We start from the raw sequence: 22,442 nt of genomic DNA, 5'->3' as shown, positions 1-22,442 counted from the left end.
GGAGGGGGGATAAGAAGAAGGGAGAGAGGGACAGAGGGGAGAGATGGGGGACCTATGTCCCCCTACATGGGAAGGCTAAGGTTGTAAGTCAGTGGTAAAACACCTGCCTAGCATGCACAAGGCCCTGGGTTTGGTCTCCAGTATTGCAAAAAGAAAAGGTTTAAGGATCCCAATATATTCAAGGAGCTTCCTCCTTCAGCCTTCTTTTCTGTTCTGAGTCCAATTCTGAAATCAACGAACATCCCAGTCCATCTATTGGTGCTGCTGCGCAAAGAGCTGGAGAGCTGTGGAAGAACTCTGCTCTGATGACAAGAAGCCTCCTGAACAGAAGGCTGCTGAGCCGAAGGAAAAACCACAGCACAGAATGCTGTAGACTAAAACCTGATGCTGCAGAAAAGAGCATCCTCAAGCATCCTTGCTGGAAATAGTAAGAAGAGGGAAGTGGGGTGAGATGAAGGGGCTGGTGATGAACAAGTTGCTTCTCTCAGTCTTTCTTGCGTGCAAGGCATTGAATCCATCTATACACAACTTATTCCTTTTAAGGGAAAATTTAAATATAAAGAAAGCCAAGATGTGGGTTAGTGAGACGGTTCAGTGGGTAAAGGCATCCTCTGCTAAAGCTGACAGTCTGCATTGGATCCCTGGGAACCAACTCCCGCATGTTGTCCTCAGACCCCCCCCCCCCACACACACACCACCTCTCTCTCTCTCTCTCTCTCTCTCTCTCTCACACACACACACACACACACACACACACACACACACACACACACACTGAAATTTTAAGTTTCTAAAAGAAGAGCTTTTAAAAGGCATGTATTTTTTAAAAGTCACTCCAGGAGACAGAGATTAATGTAGCAACCATACAGCTAAGTCTCTAGTTATCAAATATAAATGAGGCAGGAAGATATGGGTGCTAGGACTACTTACAATAAGGACCCTAAGCCAGGCTCTCAGGAAGATGAAGATGGAGACGGCTGTAGACAAAGGTTACATGCAGTGAGGAAGTGGTTTATTTTTCCTCCTTTTCCAAGGCTGCCAACAAGATGAACCCGAAAAGTACTTAGTAATTACCAGGTATGTGTGGCACACTCTATAAAAACACAATCTCGTTCTCTACTACAGTCCTGTAGCCAAATGCTAATATCCTCTTTGACAAATATAGAAACAAGGCTCAAGGAACCTTGATAACTCAGCTAACTCACCGCCGTGGTTCACTGGCAAAGCCAACACTCTTGTCACAACACTACACCCAAGTAGCCATTTCACAGGTGCTTCTTGTGCACATGGACAGCTTGGAACAGCTTGGGGGTGAGAGGGTCCCCAGGTCCTTAGCCTTGTCTTTCTGTTCCCCTCGGAAGAACTGTCTGGAACTGGCAGGAGGAGCCTAGGGCAGAACCCTTCTGTCTTCGCCTTACTGCCAGCCCTAACTCAGCAGGAAAGGAAGAGGAGCCTCCTAGGCGGTGTGCCACTTCCTGGGAGAGCTCCCCTTGACCATCAGTCCCTCCTCCTGGCTTCCTCTGCAGCTCCTTACCCGGCACAGGCACCTCTCACACCCCTAGCTTGCCCTGTCCCAGGGAACATCCGGCACTGGTCACTCCAGCTTGCAGCAGGTTTGCCATCATCCTTGTTTTATCTGATTGCGGCCTTCTTGTATTAAGAGGCTAGAAATTGTTTTAATTTGCCCAGCCAGGTCTCCAGAGAAGGTTGCCCAGGCCTGGACTAGGATCCTGCACTTGACATCTGTAGCTCAGCATGCTCTAGCGAGTCTGAGGAAATAAGCCCAAAGCTGTAGATTGTAGGACCTTGGGGTAGGAGCAGAGCTTATGGTATTTGGGGACCCTTAAAAGGCATCATTATCTCATTATCAAAATGTACTGGGGCCTCAAACCATTGGCTTTTCTGAGGTGGGTTCCACATCGACATGCAGGAAGACCTCTCTGAAGAACTTTGGGCTTGAAGGCCCTTAGCTCAAGTCCTGTGTTGTGCTTAGAGTATTTTATACAGCAGCAACAACAACAAACTTTGATTTCCTCCATCCTATCAAGTGTCTGGTCTGGGAGCTGGTGAGATGGCTTAGTGGGTAAATGTACCTGTTCCCGAAGACTCTTCCTTCCATTCCTGGACACCCACATGGTGGGATGAGAGAACCAACTCACAGAAGTTCTTCTGTGACCTCTGTATTAGCACTTCAGCAAATGAATACCTGTATGCACACATATAATATATGAGAGAGAGAGAAGTCTAGTTTTCAACAACAAAAAAGAGCCAAGACATGTAAAAATGTAACAGAGTATGCCTACACACAGAAGCAAAAGCAAACGGTTGAAACTGGCCCCAAGGAAGTCTGGGCATGGCCTTACTAAACAAAACTTTAAATCAGCACTTCAAAGGTGTTCAAAGACTAAAGGAAAACATGTCTAAATGACTAAAGGAAAACACGAGTATTGTAAATATAAAATACATTATACAATTCTTATTTAACTTAAAAAGAAAATTTCCAGGCTCTGTACCACCACCAAAAAGCCGTGGGAGGTAGGGACATGGAAGGGTGGGGCAGAGCTACATGGGAGCAAAGTTTTTATATGCTAGCAAAATGCAATGGGTATGAATTTGAGCTGAACTGGATTGTTGTAAAGTGCTAATAGTAACTGCCAGACAATCAGCTTGAGCTCCTTTCTGGATCTATGGACTTCCTGAGACCTAACAGTAACCACTAGGTAAAACAACTCATAAATATAAAATGAATGAAATGACAAAGAAACCCAAGGTGTAGCAGAGTAGTTTTTCAGTGCAAACCTTACTCTCTAGCACCCATTAAAGCTGAGGGGCCACCCAGGTGTGGTGGTGCACACTTTAAATCCCAGCACTTGTGAGGCCGAGGCAGGTGAAGCTCTGAGTTCCAGGACAGCTAGGGACAGGCGGGGCTCAACCAGTAGGGAAAAGAAGGTGAGGTACATATCTTTGTCCGTCCCCCCCCCCCTCCATGCATACCCAGGTTCCTCCAGGTTCCCTAGTACTTTTGTAGATAGCATCATGTCTCCTCCTCACAGCAACCGTGTGGGCTTTATAACCGTGTGAGGGCACTGGGCAGCAGGGAGAGAGCTTAGTGGGTAAGAGTGCTCACTGCGCAGGCATGGGCACCTGGGATTGGATCCCCAGCACACATGTGAAAAGCCTGGCATGTCTGGCCTTTGGCCTGAAACTGTGGGAAGCTGGGCTTGCTGACCAGACAGTCTAGCTAAAACAGTCAAGTCCAGTTTCAGGGAGAGACCCTGGATTAAGGGAATTAAGACAAGAATGACAGAGAAGGACATTCAATACCCTCCTCTGGTTACTCTACACACATGCACACTAACACACACACACACACACACACACACACACACACACACACACACACACACCAGAAAAGAAAATGAGAAGTGAATGAAGACTCTGAGGTTCAGAGGTTAAGCAGCCCAGGGACATTAGTAACTGTAAGAGCTGAGGCTAAGATGAGTTCTATCTTATTCAGGGATCTTTCCCACAGAGCATATCAGCACCTGGCCCCAGAGATGCTGACTTCCTTTTGGTTTCATCCTTTTTCTAACTTTCAATTATAGAAAACATCAAACCTACAGCAAAGTAAAGAGAGAGAAAAAATAAACCTTCGTGGACCTATGATTTGTCCTCAGTGTGTGGCCAGTCATGATGGAGCCTTTCCCACAAACAAGCTCCTGTGTCTCACCAATTATATTTTGAATCAGACCCTGAATACATCCACTCAAATGAAACTTTTGGTATTTGTCTTGAAAAGATATTCATCTAGAAAAGCATACCCAACAACGCTCTTATCACTTTTAAAGAGATTAACAATGCATTAATGTAATAACCAAATTTCTAAGTATTTCAATTTCTTGAAAACATTTTTTAAAGAATTTAAGTGTGAACCCAAATACTATTCATATCCACAAACTGGCTGGAGTCTTTCAAACTTCTTTTCATTCACAAGTTTTATGCATTCCTTTGTCCCTGATAGTGTATTTGCTAAACAAAGTAAAACAAAAAATATATTCTATTTGTTTTGTAGAGTTTCCCAAAGTCTGCAGCTCCCTGATTTCACTAACATGCCTGTCTGCTACCTGACTTTCCTATTATACTAATTGGAAGTTAGATTTAAGACTCAAGCATATTCATATTCATTTTTCACACCAGAACATTTCATAGATGCTGTTTCTCCTCTAGTCTGGGATATATAAGGACTGGTCTCCCCCCTACACACAATGTTTAAATCTTTCTAACTAGGAAATAGCTTAAATGTCTGATGCAGGAAGAATTGTTATAGAAGGCTGGTTTATCATTACATAGGAATTTTATGCATCATTACATAGGAATTTTATGCAGTCATTACTGATCAGGGTTTTCAAAGAATATTTGAGTGACATGAGGGACAAAATGCTTACAATGTTCAGAAAAGAGTGGGAATCAACAATGCATAAGGGGCTGGTGAGAAGGCTCAGTTGTTAAAGGCACTTGCTGCAGCTGGTAACATGAGTTTGATCCCAGGAACCCATGTAAAAATGGAAGGAGAGAGCAAACTCCACAAACTTGCCTGGGACTTCCACATGTATAACTAACACACACACACACACACACACACACACACACACAACTAATAAAAATACATAAGTGTACTGCATATTTACACACAGAAGTTGGGCATGATGGTTCACACCTATAATCCCACCACTTGGGGAATGAAGGTAAGAGGATTTACATTTGTTCAAAAATCTATCCTGGTGAGTTCCAGGTCAAGCAGGACCACAGAGTGAGACCCTGTCTTAGTTTTAAAAAATGCACATAGAAAAAAGATTAGAAGAAACTACAAAATTTCAAGAAAAAAAAAGTGTGTTAGTAGAGACAGTTACCAAGATTTAAAATTATGGGTGTTTTTTTTTTATGTATTCTTCCTTGTTTTCCAACTTATAATAATATATGTATGGTCAGGCGGCAGTGGCGCACGCCTTTAATCCCAGCACTTGGGAGGCAGAGGCAGGCGGATCTTTGTGAGTTTGAGGCCAGCCTGGTCTACAGAGTGAGATCCAGGAAAGGCGCAAAGCTACACAGAGAAACACTGTCTCGAAAAACCTAATAATAATAATAATAATAATAATAATAATAATAATAATAATACATTTATATTACTTTCACAATCAATAAAGATATCTTGTAAATCTTCTATTTCTGTGAGCAAAGTTGTGAGTTCTCTGGAACTCTACAGGACCACAGAATGAAACCTTGATGTGAGATTTAAGCACACTAAGCAGTGTGACAGTATAACAAATTGCTACTTTCTGGACGGTTGCTGGTTGCTCGATTCCTCTGAATGGTCATTTTGTTCACAGAAAAGTGCTGGTCACAAGGGCCTAGCAGGAGTGGGGCAACTCGTCAGAAAAACCAGAAGAGGACTAGGGAGATGTCTCGGGGGCTAAAGTATTTACCTCACAAGTGTGAGGACTGGAGTTCAAATCACTAGAACCCACATAAATGCTAGATCAGTGTGGACACCCACCTGAGATCCCACAGGAGGCTGCGAAATCATACTAGCCATATGGTCAAACTCTGGGTTCAACTGAGAAATCCTTCTTCAATGAATAAGGTAGAAAGCAATTGGGAAAGATTCTCAACGTCAACCTGGGGCCTCCACATACATGCATGCACACCTTCATGCTCAAATATGCACAGACACAAACACACAGAGAGAGAGAGAGAGAGAGAGAGAGAGAGAGAGAGAGAGAGAGAGAGAGAGAGAGAGAGAGAGGAGAAAAACATAAAATAAGTAAGAAAGGACAAAAAGCAGACCCAATGGCACAAGAGTATGGCCTAAGGACTTGACTCTTCAGAAAGCTCAGTCTTGCTGCCCCAGATTCTCCTTCAAAAACCTATCAAGAGGCATCACACACAGTCACTGAGACATCAGCCTTCCAGCAGCAAGGACTCGGGGGCAATTAGGAACTGCTCCACCAGAACAGCAGCCTACCACAGGAGCATGCTGAAGGGCCCTCTACCACAGCAATTCTCAACTTGTGGATCATGACCCCTTTGGGGGTCAAACAACCCTTCCACAGGGGTCACCTAAGACCATCGGAAAACACAGATGCTTACATCACATTCATAACAGTAGCAAACTTACAGTTCTGAAGTAGCAATGAAAGTAGTGTTATGGTCGGGGGTCAGCACAACACAAGGAACTGTATTAAAGGGTCTCAGCCTTAGGAAGGTGGAGAACCACTCTCTATCAGGACAGCAGGCTCAGCCTTCTGGTTTGACCTGGACAGGGGAAGCCTGAGATTTCCTTTCTGATTTCAACCTTTATCTCCTTCCTGGTCTAGGTTAACCTAGATCTATACCCTATATACAGGGTGAACCAATTATTGATCAAGGAAAGATTCAGTTTTAATGTCGTAAATAATCTTTCCTGGGACCACTTTCCTCCAAATCCGAGAATCCTTGGAACTATACTCAGGAACGAGACTTTTGTTTCCCTACTCAAAAGCATCTTCAAACATATGTCACCACACCACTCCAGAGCAGCAACAAAGTCTCATTCACAAATTCCATTCAAGCAACTCAGCCTGTAAGGGAGCCTCAGATGCCTCCGGACTACCCTTCTATCAGCCAGTTTCCACCTTGGAAGGTTCTTTAAAGGGATGCTTTATTTTAAAATATTATGGTTTTGTCTCTAAAGTTAACATTAGGTGATTACAGGTATATTAATAGGAACATAAAAAATATCAATTAAAACATTAATCTTTTTCTTTCTTTTGTTCAGTCCTGAGGTTCACACCTGGGGCCTTGTATGTGTTATGCAAGCCTTCTTTTACTATTCCTAGCCTAGTAGAAGAAAATCTTAACTCCATCATTCAGAAGGAATTAATGTCAACTGTTGTCTTTCCTTACTGTATTAGTATGTTAGTGTTTTTACATAGTTAATACCATAATGTATGTACAGTTTTACTTAGTGTTAGTTATAATTATGAGCAGTTTTCAAATCTTTCCAGTTTTTTATAGCTGTCTTTCTGTTCTTATCTGTGTATGCTTCTCTAGACTAATAAGCTAATCCATGATTACATACTGGACTTCTATGTAGGAGATGTGACCATGACTGCTTCTATCCATTAGTATAAAACAGACATGGGCAAAGTTTTCAGAAAAAAAACCATGTATATTTGAGGAGTGGAAGAGAGATGATGGCTAATTTTGAGGACCATATCTTTTGAATCAAAACCTGGACTTTAAGTCATTTAACATCACGTCATACCTGCTTCCTCCTCCTTGTTTAAATGGGAGGGCGTGTGGATGATCCTATGTAAGCAGTTGCTGTTTGTATTACCCAGAGAACACAAAGACATTTCAAAGTTGTTGCTTGTTTATCAAAATATTTGCATTTCTTGTACAATTTGAGAACGGAGGGCAAAACATTTGAAATTTGAACTGTTCTTGGACATACAGAATAAAAGATTATCCTTACAGCAGAGAAGAGTATAGAAGGGGAGGAAGGAGGAAGGAGGAAGGAAGGAAGGAAGGAAGGAAGGAAGGAAGGAAGGAAGGAAGGAAGGAAGGAAGGAAGGAAGGAAGGAAGGAAGCAGAGGAGGAGAAGCGGGAGTGGAGGCGGCGGTGGAGAAAGAGGAAAGGAAGAAGAGAAGGAGGAGGCTAACTTCTAGCCCATGGTCAGGAAAAATACAAAAAGGAGGATAAGTGGGGTTTACAGTTCTCCCTAAAAATCATAACCTTTAATTTCCAAGTTCAAATATCAAGGTGAAGGAGCTTCACCTGAACCCCAGCACTCCCTAGACCGCACTGTGCACAGGGGCTGCCCATGACCCAGCACACATGGTACAGAGAAGACATTCAGTGACTACCTTGGAGAAGGAGAACACAACTTTCAGATCAATTATTTCCCTCTTTATTTTTTTTTTAACCAGGAACCAAACTCTGAACAGAGCCTTTTATTCCAGTAAAAACATTCTCCAGTAACTTCTCAACATAATGTAACATGATATGGCAGTATTAGCAGAGGTCAACTAGAACATAGTTTAAACAGCGTTTGACTTTTGGGCTAAAATGATAGCCCTGTCTTCCCGACAACTATTCTTGTCATCTTTCACGTGGCCTGACAAGGAACAATTTTCTCAGGAAAACAACAAAAAAACCCATTTTCTTAAGTAAAGCGGCATGTTTTAAAGAGAAGAGCAAGGAGGGGATGGAACTGAAGTCCAGCTTTAGTTCCAGCCTGGTGTTAAAGACTGCTGACCGCAGTCATGCAGCCGGGGCTCTCGGCAGGCGTTGTGGTGAGCGCCAGGAGACACTTTGGGGGACACATGGGGGAAACTGGCAGCCAAGGACAATTTAAGGCCTGAGAATGAAGATGCCAGCCATTGCACTACTTCATACCAGGAGATGTTAAGGACACCTATGAACGTGGCAGGCAGTTTCCCATGGGTCCTGCCTCCCATCGAATTACACTCCCATTTCTGTGATGATTCTCTCTCTTGACCTTCCTCAGGGCCTCTCCACTTGCTCATGCCTCTCCATGGCCTACTAAATCATGGCTCAGGAAGCATTCCTGATGCCCCTGGCTGAAGCTGGTCTCATCTGTCACTTTTGTTACTCCCCAGGAATCTTGTGTCATTTATCGTTTTTTTTTTTTTCATGTGCCTTGAAGCTATTTAGATGCAATTCTTATTTTTTCTCATACCTAATTTCTACAGTACTTTTTACTTTTATAATGCTTAACAGTTATAAAACCATTTCCCATGTATTGTATCACTCGATCCTCATAATATCCTGTGAAACACTTCTTCTTATGATTGACATAAAGGAACTTGAACCTGGAGAGTTTAACTGGACCAGTATAACAATAAGCCAGGAATTTTATGACAAATCTCCTAACTTAACAGTCAGTTCCTTGAAGACATGAACTCTGCCTTCCTTGTCTTCAATCCTAGTAAACCTAATGCAGCACCTAATTTAGAACAGATGTTCAAAAATGTTGGCTCAATGAACATGCATGCATGAACTTGCACAATGCTTCAGTTCCCCTTCTGCAGACAGCCTCTTTTATTGAAAGAGTTAATGGCATCACTTCTCTGAATTCCCTTCTGACATCTGCCTACAGTGTATGACATCTACCTACATTGTGATTGCTGGAGCACCCATTCCATTCTATGCCCTTATTCACTATGGCTGCTGTAACAAAGTATCACAAAATTCGTGGCTTAACATGCTATAGTTCTGGGAGCCAGAAGTCTGACTGGGAAAAATCAAGGTGTCTAGGGATAGTTACTCTACAGAGGCTGTGGGAAAATGTTTCCTTGTCTGTTATTTCTAGAAGCCTACAGAATCCTTTGTTGTGAGGCCTCTTCCACCATCTCCAACCTGCACCATTCCAATTGCTTTGTCTTTAATAACATCATTTTCTCTCTGTGGTCAAATATCCCTCTGATAAAGTCCCCTGAGGTCATATTTAGTGTCCACAGGGTATGATATCATTCCCAGGTTCCAGGGACTAGGACCTAGACTTTTTTATGGCAGTCAGTCTACCACAGTGATAATACACATGGAATTTCCCTTTCTGTGTGTATCTGCCTGTGTCTCCAGTACTGTTCCTTAACTATCCCTACACCCACCCCTTATTGTGGTTCCTCAATACAGGGGCATGTCCCACATTATTATTACGAAAGAAGCAAGGGTGATGCTCAGCAGGTAGAAACGCTTGTCATATAAGCCTGATGGCTATCCCAGGAACTTACATATAATAGAAGGAGAATCAACTATACAAAGTTGTCCTCTGACCTTTACACATGAGCCGTAACACACACGCACCCCCACACTTCATGTATACACACCCACTAATAATAATAATAATAATAATAATAATAAAGTTCCAGGGGATCTGGTGCCCTCTTCTGGCTTCTTCAGGCACTAGGCACACACAGAATGTGCATATATACATGCAGTCAAAACATACACACAAAATAAAAAATTTTAAGTTATTATATGAACAAAGAACTCTATACCCATGGACTGCTATTGTGTCTGCATTGGGGACTGTAACATTTCATGTAGCACAACATTCCAAATAACTCTGAATCTGACTTCCAAAAGAGATCTTAAAATAAATGGCAGTCTTTAATGAGACTCTCTTGGGAACATGGAGGAGGAAGTTACACAGAACATTATACAGCAGAGCTTCCTAAAAATGCCCAGGAGACACTTCTCACTCCCCTCCGGCCCCTTTACTCAGTCTGAATATTTGCTAGCCCATACACCACCCAGACAGCTAAGTTTCTAGCTGTTCCCAGGAAAAATGCAAGCACATCAGGGTTTAATTTTGACACCACCCACTCTCAGCCAATGGGCAAGTCTGGGAAGGGGACAAAAAACACTAGCCACTTCCTAAATTCTTGAATGTGTTTCTGAACCTACCTCCCACACAGTGGGGTCCACGAGGTGCCATGGTCCAGTACCCAGTGGTCTCATGACTCTATTAAGAACAGTCCTGCTTCACTAGAACTAATTCAAGAGGAAGTGTTCCTGCCAGGGCCTATTGTCAGACTTCTGGCAAAGGGAGACACTGGCCAGGCAGCCCATGTGATACTTGCAGGCTCAGGATGCACCAGCATCTCCTGTATGAATGTCTTAAAGGCCCTCCTTTTCCCTTCTCCCAAGTTTAGAGTCTGAATAAAACCTCAACTGTTTCAGGAATGCTAGGTTATAAATTCCTGACAGGTAGTTGGCAGGCAGTAGTGCACCACCTTTAATTCCAGCACTTAGGAGGCAGAGGTAGACAGATCTCCAAGAGTTCAAGGCCAGCCTGGTCTAAAGAGCCAGTTCCAGGACAGCCAGAGCTACACAGAGAGACCCTGTCTTGAAAAGGCAAAGTGAACAAACAAAAAATCCCAAAAGATCTGATATACCCCTTTCTGAATCTCCAAGATACGTTTCTGGGCACTCTACTGGGTATGTAATAATTACAAGAGACCACAGGTAATGGGAGTTCCAGGCATCCAGTCCTCCAAGAAACATGATAAAATAGGTATAGTGTTGATCCAAGTTGTTCTGGAGGGAAACTGAGTCACAGCAAGACTAACTGACTTGCTTGACGTTATACAGCTAATAAGTGATAGAGTAAGAATTCAAATCTAAGCATTCAGGAACACACATGGGCAATACATCTTGTCCTTCCAAGCATCTGGAATATGAGTGATATGGTGGTTCAAATGATCATGACTCCCATAGGCCCATATACTTGAATGCTTCTACTTGGTGGAACTATTTGGGAAGGATTGGGAGGTGTGGCCTTGTTGGAGGAGGTGTGTCACTGGGGGTGTACTTTGATGTTTAAAAAGTCTACCCTATTCCAAGTTGGCTCTCTGCCTCCTATTTGCAGATAAGGATAAAAGCTCTCAGTTACTGCTTTAGCACCATGCCTGCCTGCTGCCATGATCCCCAGCATACGGTCATGGACTCAGCCTCTGAAACTGTAAGTCCCAGTAAACTCTTCTACAAGTTGCCTTGGTTGTGGCATCTAAAATTAAGAATAGCAATAGAAGAATAACTGAGATAGTAGGACAAATAAATCACAGCTGCTCTTCAACTTACCATGTTCTCACTAGGATCTTCAGACATCCTAGCCCCTATGAAGAGGGCTCTGGGGTCACACCTACACAGAATTCCCCAGCACTGGATGGTTATTCTGGTGTCCATCACTTCCAATGCCTGCTACTCCTGATACTCTCAGGGTACTTCCTTAGCTGGATGCTCCCTAGCTCTACCCTTAAGGCTCAAGCCTCACCAAGGGTTTTCTTAGAACTTTCAGTCTAGAAAATGGTTATGAGCCAATGTAACATAATTTTTTTATCTTGCAAAATAAGTTATGGACAGTGTATTTTCCCAAATATTGATATATCCCAAGGGTGACCTCTTTTGGCTTTGTTACAGGAAGATGACATTTCAGCTCAACATCTCCTATAGAAGCTTTACTATGTTGACATTCAAATTCCCTCAGATTAAAAAGTTCCCACACTGTCATTCTGAATGGTCCAACATGTTTTGAAAATAAATTTTACTTAAAAATTCCTCTATTACTTGGAGCTTTTGCTGTTTCCAATTCTTTACCGTTCTGCATGACATAAAATAGATTGATGCTTTATTGGCTTAATTTTTGGTTTATTTACTTCCTTGTAGATAAGTTTCTTAAAGTTAGATAAGTCCAAAAGATAGGACATTCTTATGGCTTTTTGTTTAGAAGGTTCCACAACATCTGCCAATGTGAGGTTTATCATTTTTATTTTGCTGTATACTGGCTTGATAGTTCTAAAATCACACCCGAATGGTGGGGTTTTTTCTTTTTTTTACATTTGTTTATTTACTTGCATGTGCGGGGGGTGGGTGAATATGTGGATATCAGAGGATAACTTTCAGGAGTCTGTTTTTTCCTTCCACCATGTGGGTCCCAGAAAAGAAATTCAGGTTGTCAGGCTTGGTAGCAGGAGTCTTCATCTGTTAAGCCATGTTGCTGGCTTCTCAACGGTGTTTTAATATGAATTATTTTCAAGCTATATGCTTTCATGTAATCATCAGTCTTTCCCTTTATTAGAGAATAAATTATTTGCCTCTTTTGGCAATTTATGGAGTGGAATATAGACACAGGTTGCTTATATATATCAATATATATATTCTTTTTTAGAATAACTTTCTAGCAATTATATATTTCACATAGTTTGTATTTTTATAGCTTTTGTTGACTGTATCATCTGTAAATTCCATAATAATCTGCATATATTGTATTTGTTTTTAATATATGTTATACAATTCTTTGAAAATTTCATACATACACACCATATTCATTTTTAAATTGTTCATTTTAAAATATTGTGAATCCTTCAAACATGAGATGTTCGTGTTATATTTTTCATTTTTAAAAACTCAGGCATATTAAAACTGTACTTGCATGTTTTACTCTGACCCACCTTTTGACCTGTATTATTAAACATGAAATGATGCATTGCTTGCTCTAAGGCAGCGGCTCTCAACTTGTGGGTCACAACCCCTTTGAGGGTCACATGTCAGATATTTACATTAAGATTTGTAACAGTAGCAAAATTATAGTTATAAAGGAGCACTGTAATAATGTTATGGTTGGAGGTCACCACAGCATGACGAACTGTATTAAAGAGTCACAGCATTAGGAAGGTTGAGAAACACTACTCAAAGGTATAACCTACCTTTCTTCTATAATGTTCACAAAACAATCAGCGAGCTGTGAAATCTTTCCACAATATCTGTTGTTTCTGCCTAGTTGTAAAGTCACTTTAGAAAATCGGGCAGCTGCACTAGAAAAGGTTTCATTCTATTTCATTTGATGACTAGTCAACAAATATGTATCGAACCCCTTAAGGTGCCAGGCACTATTCTAGACACTGAAGATAAGCTGTAAACAAAACACATAGCCTCATAGAAATAATAGCATGCTAGCAGGAGAGAGAGGAGTTTAAAGATAGGTAAGTAAACAGCAAGTGAAACAGGGAAGAGTGATCAGAGCTAGCAAAGAGGTGAAGAGTAGAACTCTCCTGTGGAAGCTCTGGAGGATTTTGCTGAGGTGACATCTGCATAAAACCTGAAGAAGGGGAGAGAGCAAGCATACAAACATCTGGGAGAAAGAAGACTCCAACAGAGAAAACAAGTGCCCAGGAGTGTGAAGTTCCAAAGCCAAGAAGAGGTCTCATCCACAGAATGAGTCAGGGGTGAATGAGAAGAGGCTATCCAACAGGAAAGGGAAGTGTTTACCAGAGAGAGGTGGAAGCCTCTAGATGGTTTTGCACAAAAGGAAGGTAGTATCTGACATAAGAGCTTACCAGGGTCACTCTGGCTATGGTGAAGCAAAAAGCCATAGGAGACCAATGATAGAGGCAGGAAGATCTGTTAGAGGGCCTGACTGGAGTGGGCAAGAGCCTATGATAGCTTAGGCCAGAGTGGGGCAAAGTGGTAGATTCTCCATCTATCGTTCTTATAGCAGAAAGTCAAGGAAGAAGATCAAGGATGGCTCCATTAGTTTTGGCCAGAGCATTTATTAGAAAGATAGTGTATAAGCCAGCTTTTTGTCAGTATAATGGAATACCTCAGCTTAACTTTATAAAGAAGTTTATTTAACTCACAGTTTTGGAGGTTCAAGGACATAGTCACCTGCATCAGCCCAGTTCTAGCGAGGGCCCTTTCAGTTGTATCAAACATGAGGATGGCAAAAGCAGAAACATGTGTGTGTCCAAATGATCTCACCAGTAAACAGGAAACCAGAGAGCCACTTCAAGCATGGACTTTCACATGAATGCCTTCTTTGCAAATTAGCAAGTGATCACAGAGGAATGACCTTTACCCCTTCTCAAGGGTAGCAGATACAATGATGTAGGTTCCACCACTTCAAGATCTATCAACTCAGCACCACTGCACTACAGGCATGCAAAGTCACCAACACAATGGACCTTATTAGGGGGAAGCATACCATAGTAGTTTGCTATAGAAGTGGTTTTACTGGGATGGACCTGTCTGTAGGAAGAACAGAATGTGGTGTTGGTTCTATTAAGCTTAAAATGCTATCCCAAATACATCTATCAGATAACCCCACACCTAAGGCTTATGGAACACTGCAGAAGAGTGGGCAAAAAGACTGTCAGTCCCAGAGGATCCGGGAGTTTTCTGTGAGGTTGTATCTCCAAGTAATATTGGAGATATTAAATAAAGTCTCACCAGCATGACTGCCAAACATGAACTGGACATCGATGACACCAATAGACATGCCTAAGTGGATGGGGGAAAGTCCATGACGCTTGAGTCCTACTCAAAGAACTACAGGCAACTGAGGAAAGCTGGGAGCAGGAAAGATGGTCTTCCCCGGGGAAGAGCACAGCAATTTGTTATTCAATACCAAACATGCATACAAATAGCATTATACAGACTAAGCAGGTTGTACTTAGGAATGTATGTGTATATACATATAAACATATGCATGCAATTGGTGAAAAAAAGGCCATGCATTTAAAGGAGAACAGGAGGAGTATATGGGAAGGTTTGGGTGGAGGAGAAGGGAGAAATGTTGTAATTACATTATAATCTCAGAAGCAATGTTTTAAAGGGCTATCCTAAGTAGACAGGTTAAGCTGACCCCTCCTCCTGTTTAGAAACTGATTATTTTGACAAGTGTGGGTTCATTTCATCAGTCTTAACATATTTTAATGTTAGAGTCATATTTTTCCTGTTCTCTAGGGTTGGTATCCATTATTCAGCTTCTATAATCATTGTGTTAAGCCTTAAACTGTTTTCCAGTCAATCTAGTAACTTTGAAACACTGTCACATCCACCTTCACTGTTTTTCCAATAATGATCTGGTATTATCTCTCCATCTGTTCACATCCTCCTTTACTTTTCCTGTTATGGTTTAATTATTTTCTTGAGTAAATCTTGTGTCTCAAGGAAAATTCTCAAGTAACTTATTTTTGGTTCATAGTTATGAATAGAATCTCTTTTATGCTCTTATTAATAAGCAGCTATTTTTCACTGACAGAAACACAATGGTTCTGTGTGGGTTTCCTTTGGCTTGAGTCTTTGCTGAACTCATTCATTATTTATAGCAGTTTAGAGGATGCTTTTCTTGGAACATTTAGGCCTATCATCATGTCCAGTGGGTTATTACTTTTTACCCTTATATATTTTATGTCTTTCCCAAATAGTTATTACCAGCATTTCTAATACCATGCCAAGAACAACCCTGAGGGATCTTCTGCTGGGCTTTCGAGGAGAGGACTTCTGCATCTCTTAGTGCATGTGACGTGGTGCCGCAGATGGAGTCTGCCGTTCTTCCTGCAGCCACCTGTGAAGCTCAGTGAGGGAGACAACCGCACTTCACTGACTATAAAAATGACTAAAATGGCTGTTCGTTGAAAATTTGCTTATCTTTTTCATTTGTGATTATTTCATCCATTTTCCACTTTTGAAAATGAACATTTGCTAGTTAATGAAATGCCAAGGAATTCAAATGTAGCTTTCTTTTTCTTTTTCTCAGATTTTTGCATGCCTTTAATATCAGTTGGTGCCTAAAATTGAGACTTGATCATCATTCTTTGCCCAATGTATGTTTCTATTATACATGCTCATGACTGTAGAATCTCTTGTATTTGATATCATGTTGTGATATTTTCATTAGAGAACTCAGGATACTCTTACCAAACTAGTCTCTATTTTTACAAAAGTCGTGTTTTAATTATTTTTCTTGTAGGTAATGGGTAATTATACTTCTTTTCTAACTCAGTCTTTAAGTTTATTGTGTTTTCTAAGGGAAGTTTATCTTCTTGACATGTAGAATAAGTGATGTGCTGGTCCAGTCTTTCATTGCCCCTTATAGGCACCTCCTCTGTGCCATTCTTGACCCTTTATTTTCTCTGCCTGTCCCTGTCAGGAGGAGAAACACTTGTGTTTCGCCTTTGTGTTTATATTTTTATGTTATAGAACTCTTTTTGAATTCTATATTAGATTGTTAGATGGGATTTGACAGATATTTGAATTGCAGTCCTAGTTCTTGCCCAAGATGTCATTTATATGGAGTAATGAATCTGGCAGTGGACAGACACCATATTCATTTGTAAACTCTGGGGATCAGGGAGGTTAAGTGTCTTGTCAGTGTTTTGCATCTTGTAAATGTTAGAACTGTCGTTAACACTTTATTTTTATATTACCAATGGCTTTACTTTGATTTGCTAACCTTGCCTTTCAACAATTCTATAGGATGACTTTCTCTTCAAATGCATCTGAAATAGTAACTATTTGCTGATGAAGAGATTCCTGAGCCCCACCTCAGACATTCTGACCAAATGTAGTGATGCATTCCTTTCAGCCTTGCACTCAGAAGGCAAGAAGTGTCACAAGTTCAAGGCCAGTCAGGGACTGTGCTGGCTAATTTTATGTCAACTTGACATAGGGTAGAGTCATCTGAGAGAAGGGAACCCCAAATAAGAAAATGCCTCCATGAGACTGGGCTGTAGGCTAGCCTATAGCACATTTTCTTAACTAGTGATTGATGAGGGAGGGCCCAGCCCATTGTGGGTGGTGCTATTCCTGGGCTAGTGGTCCTGGGTTCTATAAGAAAGAAGGTTGAGCAAACCACGAGGAACAAACCAGTAAATATCACTCCTCCATGGCCTCTATATCAGCTCCTATCTCCAGTTTTCTACTCTGCTTGAATTCCTGCCCTGACTGCCCTCAGTGATGGACTGTGACCTGGAAGTATAAGCAAAATAAACCATTTCTCCCAAGTTGCTTTTGGTCGTGGTGTTTCATCACAGTAACAGTAACCCTAAATAAGACAGGGAAACATAGTAAGACCCTGCCAAGAAAAGAAAAGAAAAAATAAGGTATGAAGACAAGTCCTAGGAACCTTAACAATGAGTGGGCTCACAGGCACCCCTGATGAAAACTTGAAAACTACTATGCAAGTTTGACACAGTTGTCTTCCTCTGTCAGATACACCCAAGGATGACCCTTTGTTCCCTTGAGTACAGGCAGAATCAGTGATTTTTATTGTCTAACAATAGAAAATAGTAATGATAGGCATGGGATTAATAGTCCATGTTATGTTGTGAGATATTATATCACCTGATGTAAGACTTTATCTGGAGGAACTAGAGAAGGAGCTTTTCTTGCTGGCCTTGAGAAAGTAAGTTGTGAAAGGGACACAATCCAGGGAAAGCAGGTGACCTTTAGAGGTTAACAGGCCCTAGCTGGCAGCCATAAGGAAAAAAAAAAAGGCCACAGTCTCACAACCACAAGAATCAAATTCTGTTAAGAGCCGTGTGAACTAGAAGTGAATGCTGAGCTTCATGAAGAATGTAGCTGTAGGGCTGCGGATGTAACTCATTTGGTGAAGTGCTTGCCTATTCCATGAGCCATGGGTTCAATCCTCAACAACACATCAAACTGGACATGTGACACAGTCTACAATCCCAGCACTCAGGAGGTAGAAGCAGGAGGATCAAAAGCACCAGTCACAGGGCTGGAGAGATGGCTCAACAGCTAAGAGCACTTCCTGCTCTTCCACAGGACCCATATCTGGTTTCCAACACCCATGTTAGGTGGTTCACAGGCAACTCTAACTCACAGGCAACTCTAACTTAAGCTCTAGGGGATCTGATGCCCTCTTCTGGCCTCTGCAAGGCACCTACATTCACATGAACATACCCACACAAACACACACACACACACACACACACACACACACACACACACACACACAATTTAAAATACAATAAAATATTTCTTTAGTTCAAATCAACTACATTGAAAGTTCAAGGCCAATCTGGGATACATGAGATCCTGACTCAAAAGGATTAAAAAATGAAGAACTCAACAAGACCTTGTCACCTTGCAGAACCCTAAACAGAATAGAGTGCCCAGCAAAAAGCTGGACCTGGACTTCTGACCAACAGATAAGGTCAGATGATAAATGTGTGTGGTATTTCAAGCTGCTAAATTGTTGTAATTTGATACATAGAAACAGAAATTTACAATACTTTCTGCTACACTTTGGATCTAGACTTCTCCCCCCCAAAGACCCATGTAGCTTGGGACTCTTCACGGTGCTACTAGAAAGTAGTGAAAAATGTTAAGACAGAGGGCCTAGTGAGAGTTTTAAGATCATGGGGGAATGCCCTTGAAGAAGATTACAGGATACTGATCCCTTCCTCTCTTTCTTAGTCTTCTTACCACTCTGAGGTGAGCAGCTTGTACCATACCCTCCTATCATAAAGTTCTGCTTTGCCACAGGCCCCAAAACAACCAGCCATGGATTGAAACTCCTAAATTTGACAACCAAAGTGAACTTTTTCTTTTTGATTTAATTACCTCAGGCATTTTGTTACAGTAATCGAAAGTAACACACCTCCCTACTCAAATTCCAATACTCCACCTTTTCACAGTATTATTTCCAAACTTGAGGGGAGAAATTATAGTAATCACTTATTTATCTGTTTTTACTTTTAAATGTATCTTTCAAAGTCATTAATACATCACCACATACTCATTATAACATTTTAAAAACCAACAAAGGCAAGAATTGATAAGAATGTGTAACAGAATTCTCATTATTAGGGGTGGAAAATGGCATGATCATTCTGGAAGACTGACATTTCTTTCAAAATTAGCATACACCTACCATAGAATCTAACAATTGTACTCCTAAATATTTATGCCCCCTCAAAAAAAATTTTAGAATGTATTTCCATTCAGACTTGTACACAAATGTTCCTAACAGCTTTATTTACATAGTCCGCATCTGTAAACAACTCAAATATTCCTCAACAGTTGGCTAGGTAAATAAAATGTGGTACATTCAAAGAACAGAACAGAGCTTAGTACATATAAAAACATAAATAAATCTTAAAATGACACACTAAATACAGATGCAAGATATAAGAGAGTACCCATTGTGTGATTCCCATTTATATAAGATGAAAATGAGCCTTTCATGACAGAAAGCACTTCAGTGGTTTCTGGGGGCCAAGACCCATTGGGACGAAGGCACAAGGATTCTTCTAAAGATCACATACACATTACATTTTGAGGGTAGTGTGGTTTTGCAGGAGCACACAATTTTGAAAAGTCATTGCATTGTTCACTTCAATGGCTGTGATTTAACTATATGTAAATGATTCCTCAGTGAAGCTGAAAACAGGTAATTCAGCTTCATAGTACACAACTGAAAAGCTACAGTCAATGCAGAATACGTCTGCTCAGGGGCAGCTAGTATGACTAGTTTCCTGCATATATTTCTAGAGACATTTTTACTTAATATAAATCTTAGATTTTTATATATCAATACTTTCAAATCACCTTTTTAAAAGACTACATAATGGTCCATTTATTAATGTGCCATAATTTACTGAGCCCCAGTCTCTAATTGATGTGTGCAAGACTATTTCATTATTTTTATAAACAATGAACATAGAATTGCTGGACTAAAGACAACGCATGTTCTGAAGATACTGTTAAATCATTGTCCATTGAAGCTACAACGTCAGTGTACATCTCCACCAGCAATGAGACAACACAAGTTCTGAAGACACTGTTAAATCACTGTCCATTGAAGCTACGTCAGTGTATATCTCCACCAGCAACGAGAGTGTCTGCTGACATGGTCCAAAAGTATACACCACTCTAATTTTACTCTACAGTTCTTATTATGATGTCATTGGCCATCTTTGCCCAGTTTTAAGAGTCATTTACATTCATGGTTAGGTTTTTTTTTTCATGAACTGTTCATCTCTTTCAGTTTTTTTTTTTTTAATAGAGTTGCTGGTCTTTCTGTTTTATGATAGTTCTTTATTTATGGTCTTGGTCAGACTCTCTAGGAAACAAAGCATAGATGTTAATGGTTTATTGAATGAGTGCAATCCCAAGATAACAAGAGTGAGGGGGAAATAAAAGTAAAGCCAAGAAAGGAGGAAAATCACAGTTGTCACCTCATCAAGTGGACCAGTGTCATGAGCCAGAAGTTGCTCAGTGAAGTGAACGTCAAAGGGGAGCAAATGTGGTGATGGAGTTAAGAACAATACACCCCAAAATATGCTGGATTGGTACATCAGTTACTGCAGGCTGATGCCAGTGGACAGAGTCACTGCAGAAAGCACTAACCAACCCTCCTTTTCAGACTTGCAGCAGGCTATAAAGATTCTTTTGGGAGAGGTGTCATCTCTGTTCCCAGACCAAACAAACAAACACAGATTACTATCAGACTGGGAATGCTGCAGCAGTAAACTAATAAACAAACTCAGTCAAGTACCTTCTACTTTCATTAGCTTCATACCTCCCTAGCACAGTTCTCTTAGCAACCACCCTAGAATTCACTGCCTTTAGCCCAGGTCATTCAGTCCTGCAAGTTCTTTATAAATTTATTTATTTATTGTATGAAAAGCCTTAGAGCTTTCTGCTTTGTCCATCTCTTTGGATTTTTACTTCTTTATGAGAAAACATTTGTGCATTCTGCCAGACAATCTGCCTTGTGTTCATTTGACTGCTAGACCCTAATGAAGAGTCAACCTAGGATCTGAGCTGGGTAGAGGCAATGATCAGTCCTTACTGCCATAGGAGTGGGGAGGAGAGGATTGCAGTCTCTTGTCAACATGTGTCCCATTGGACAATAGCTTTGTTACCCTTGTGAGCTGCAATGCCCTCCTCAGCTGGTGAGCAAACCAGAGCTCATGTTCAGGGGCAATCATCAGTGCAGCTGTGGTCCTCACTTAACCTTCACCCTTAGTGCAGTACAAAATGATGATAAAAATACAGATGCAGCAATGTATAGTTAGTATATATAATACTCGTTTGCTGTATTCTAAGTTTCTGACCTCTTACTAAACCTACTGTTACCTACTTAGTCTGAGGTTTGCAAAGTCTGAAAAATGTTTTCTAGAGAGAGTCATGCAATTGGAAAGCTAGACTTGGTGCTGAGCTATTGTCCACTTCATAGAGGGCGATGGTGGTCAAGTAATACACAGTTCAAATGTGATTAGAAATATACTCATCTCCTTAGTTTTACCAAGATGTTGTTAATTATGGAGACATCATCCTATCTTGATGTATTATGCTTTAAATTATAGCTTCTTTCCCAGGAAAATGTTGTAAAATACAACGTAGCTTTAAATGTGCTATTTTTACTTGGCATGGTCTGTGGGACATCCTCAGAGGTATTTAAAGTAGAAAAAAAAATCCAGCAAGACAGGAATGAATAGACTAAAGTATATTAAAAGTAAACTGGACTTCCAAAACAACCTTTGCCCTATAGAATTAACCACTTCCTCAATGGCTGTCCAGTCACCCAACCACCCTCACCACCAAAGTAGCTCCTACATTCTTCCGGCATGATCCCCATACAATTTTAATGGCATTTGACTAATTATGGTCCTTCTTTCCTGGCTGGACTGTAAATCCTGAGGGCATAGAGTGGAAGAGACTATGTCTCAGTTTAGGCCTAGGGCATTGACTAAAGCCTAAAACAGAAAAGCTGCTTAAACTTCAAGCACATTTCTAGACGATCGATATAAAGAGCAACACAATGGATCAACTCAGCCACCTCCTTTGCAAGCCTTACCTCTTACTGCCACACCTCCCTCAACCCCACCATTCGGAACGCTGGCTTCCCTAGTCCTGATTCCCCCACGTCCTTATATATGTGGCTATATTTTCCACAAGAGAATGAGTTATTTGAAGACACAGGCTGTCTTAACCATTTTAAGATCCCAGCATCTAATACGCACCCAGTAAACATTTGCTGAGCAAGTGAACAAATGAATGAATGAAGTGCATTTACAGTGGCAGACAAAGGGGAAAGGTCTAAACATCTTAGGAAGCAACTTGTG

The 22,442-nt window shown here is 41.0% G+C and overlaps 1 long non-coding RNA gene across 1 annotated transcript in view; it reads right to left on the bottom strand.

The window, feature by feature from the left end:
- Positions 1-800: 800 nt before the first annotated feature.
- LOC107401498 (uncharacterized) overlaps positions 801-22,442 on the bottom strand; it is a 42,335-nt gene continuing 20,693 nt past the window's right edge. The window contains exons 5-6 of the long non-coding RNA XR_006073439.2: positions 2,094-2,206; positions 801-1,035 (exon numbers count right to left, since the gene is read on the bottom strand). This is a non-coding gene — a long non-coding RNA (uncharacterized LOC107401498). The remainder of the gene's footprint in view (positions 1,036-2,093; positions 2,207-22,442) is intronic.

This window comes from Peromyscus maniculatus, chromosome 6 (assembly GCF_049852395.1).
Source record: "Peromyscus maniculatus bairdii isolate BWxNUB_F1_BW_parent chromosome 6, HU_Pman_BW_mat_3.1, whole genome shotgun sequence".
Taxonomy (NCBI): domain Eukaryota; kingdom Metazoa; phylum Chordata; class Mammalia; order Rodentia; family Cricetidae; genus Peromyscus; species Peromyscus maniculatus.
This window is presented reverse-complemented; position numbering and strand designations above follow the sequence as displayed.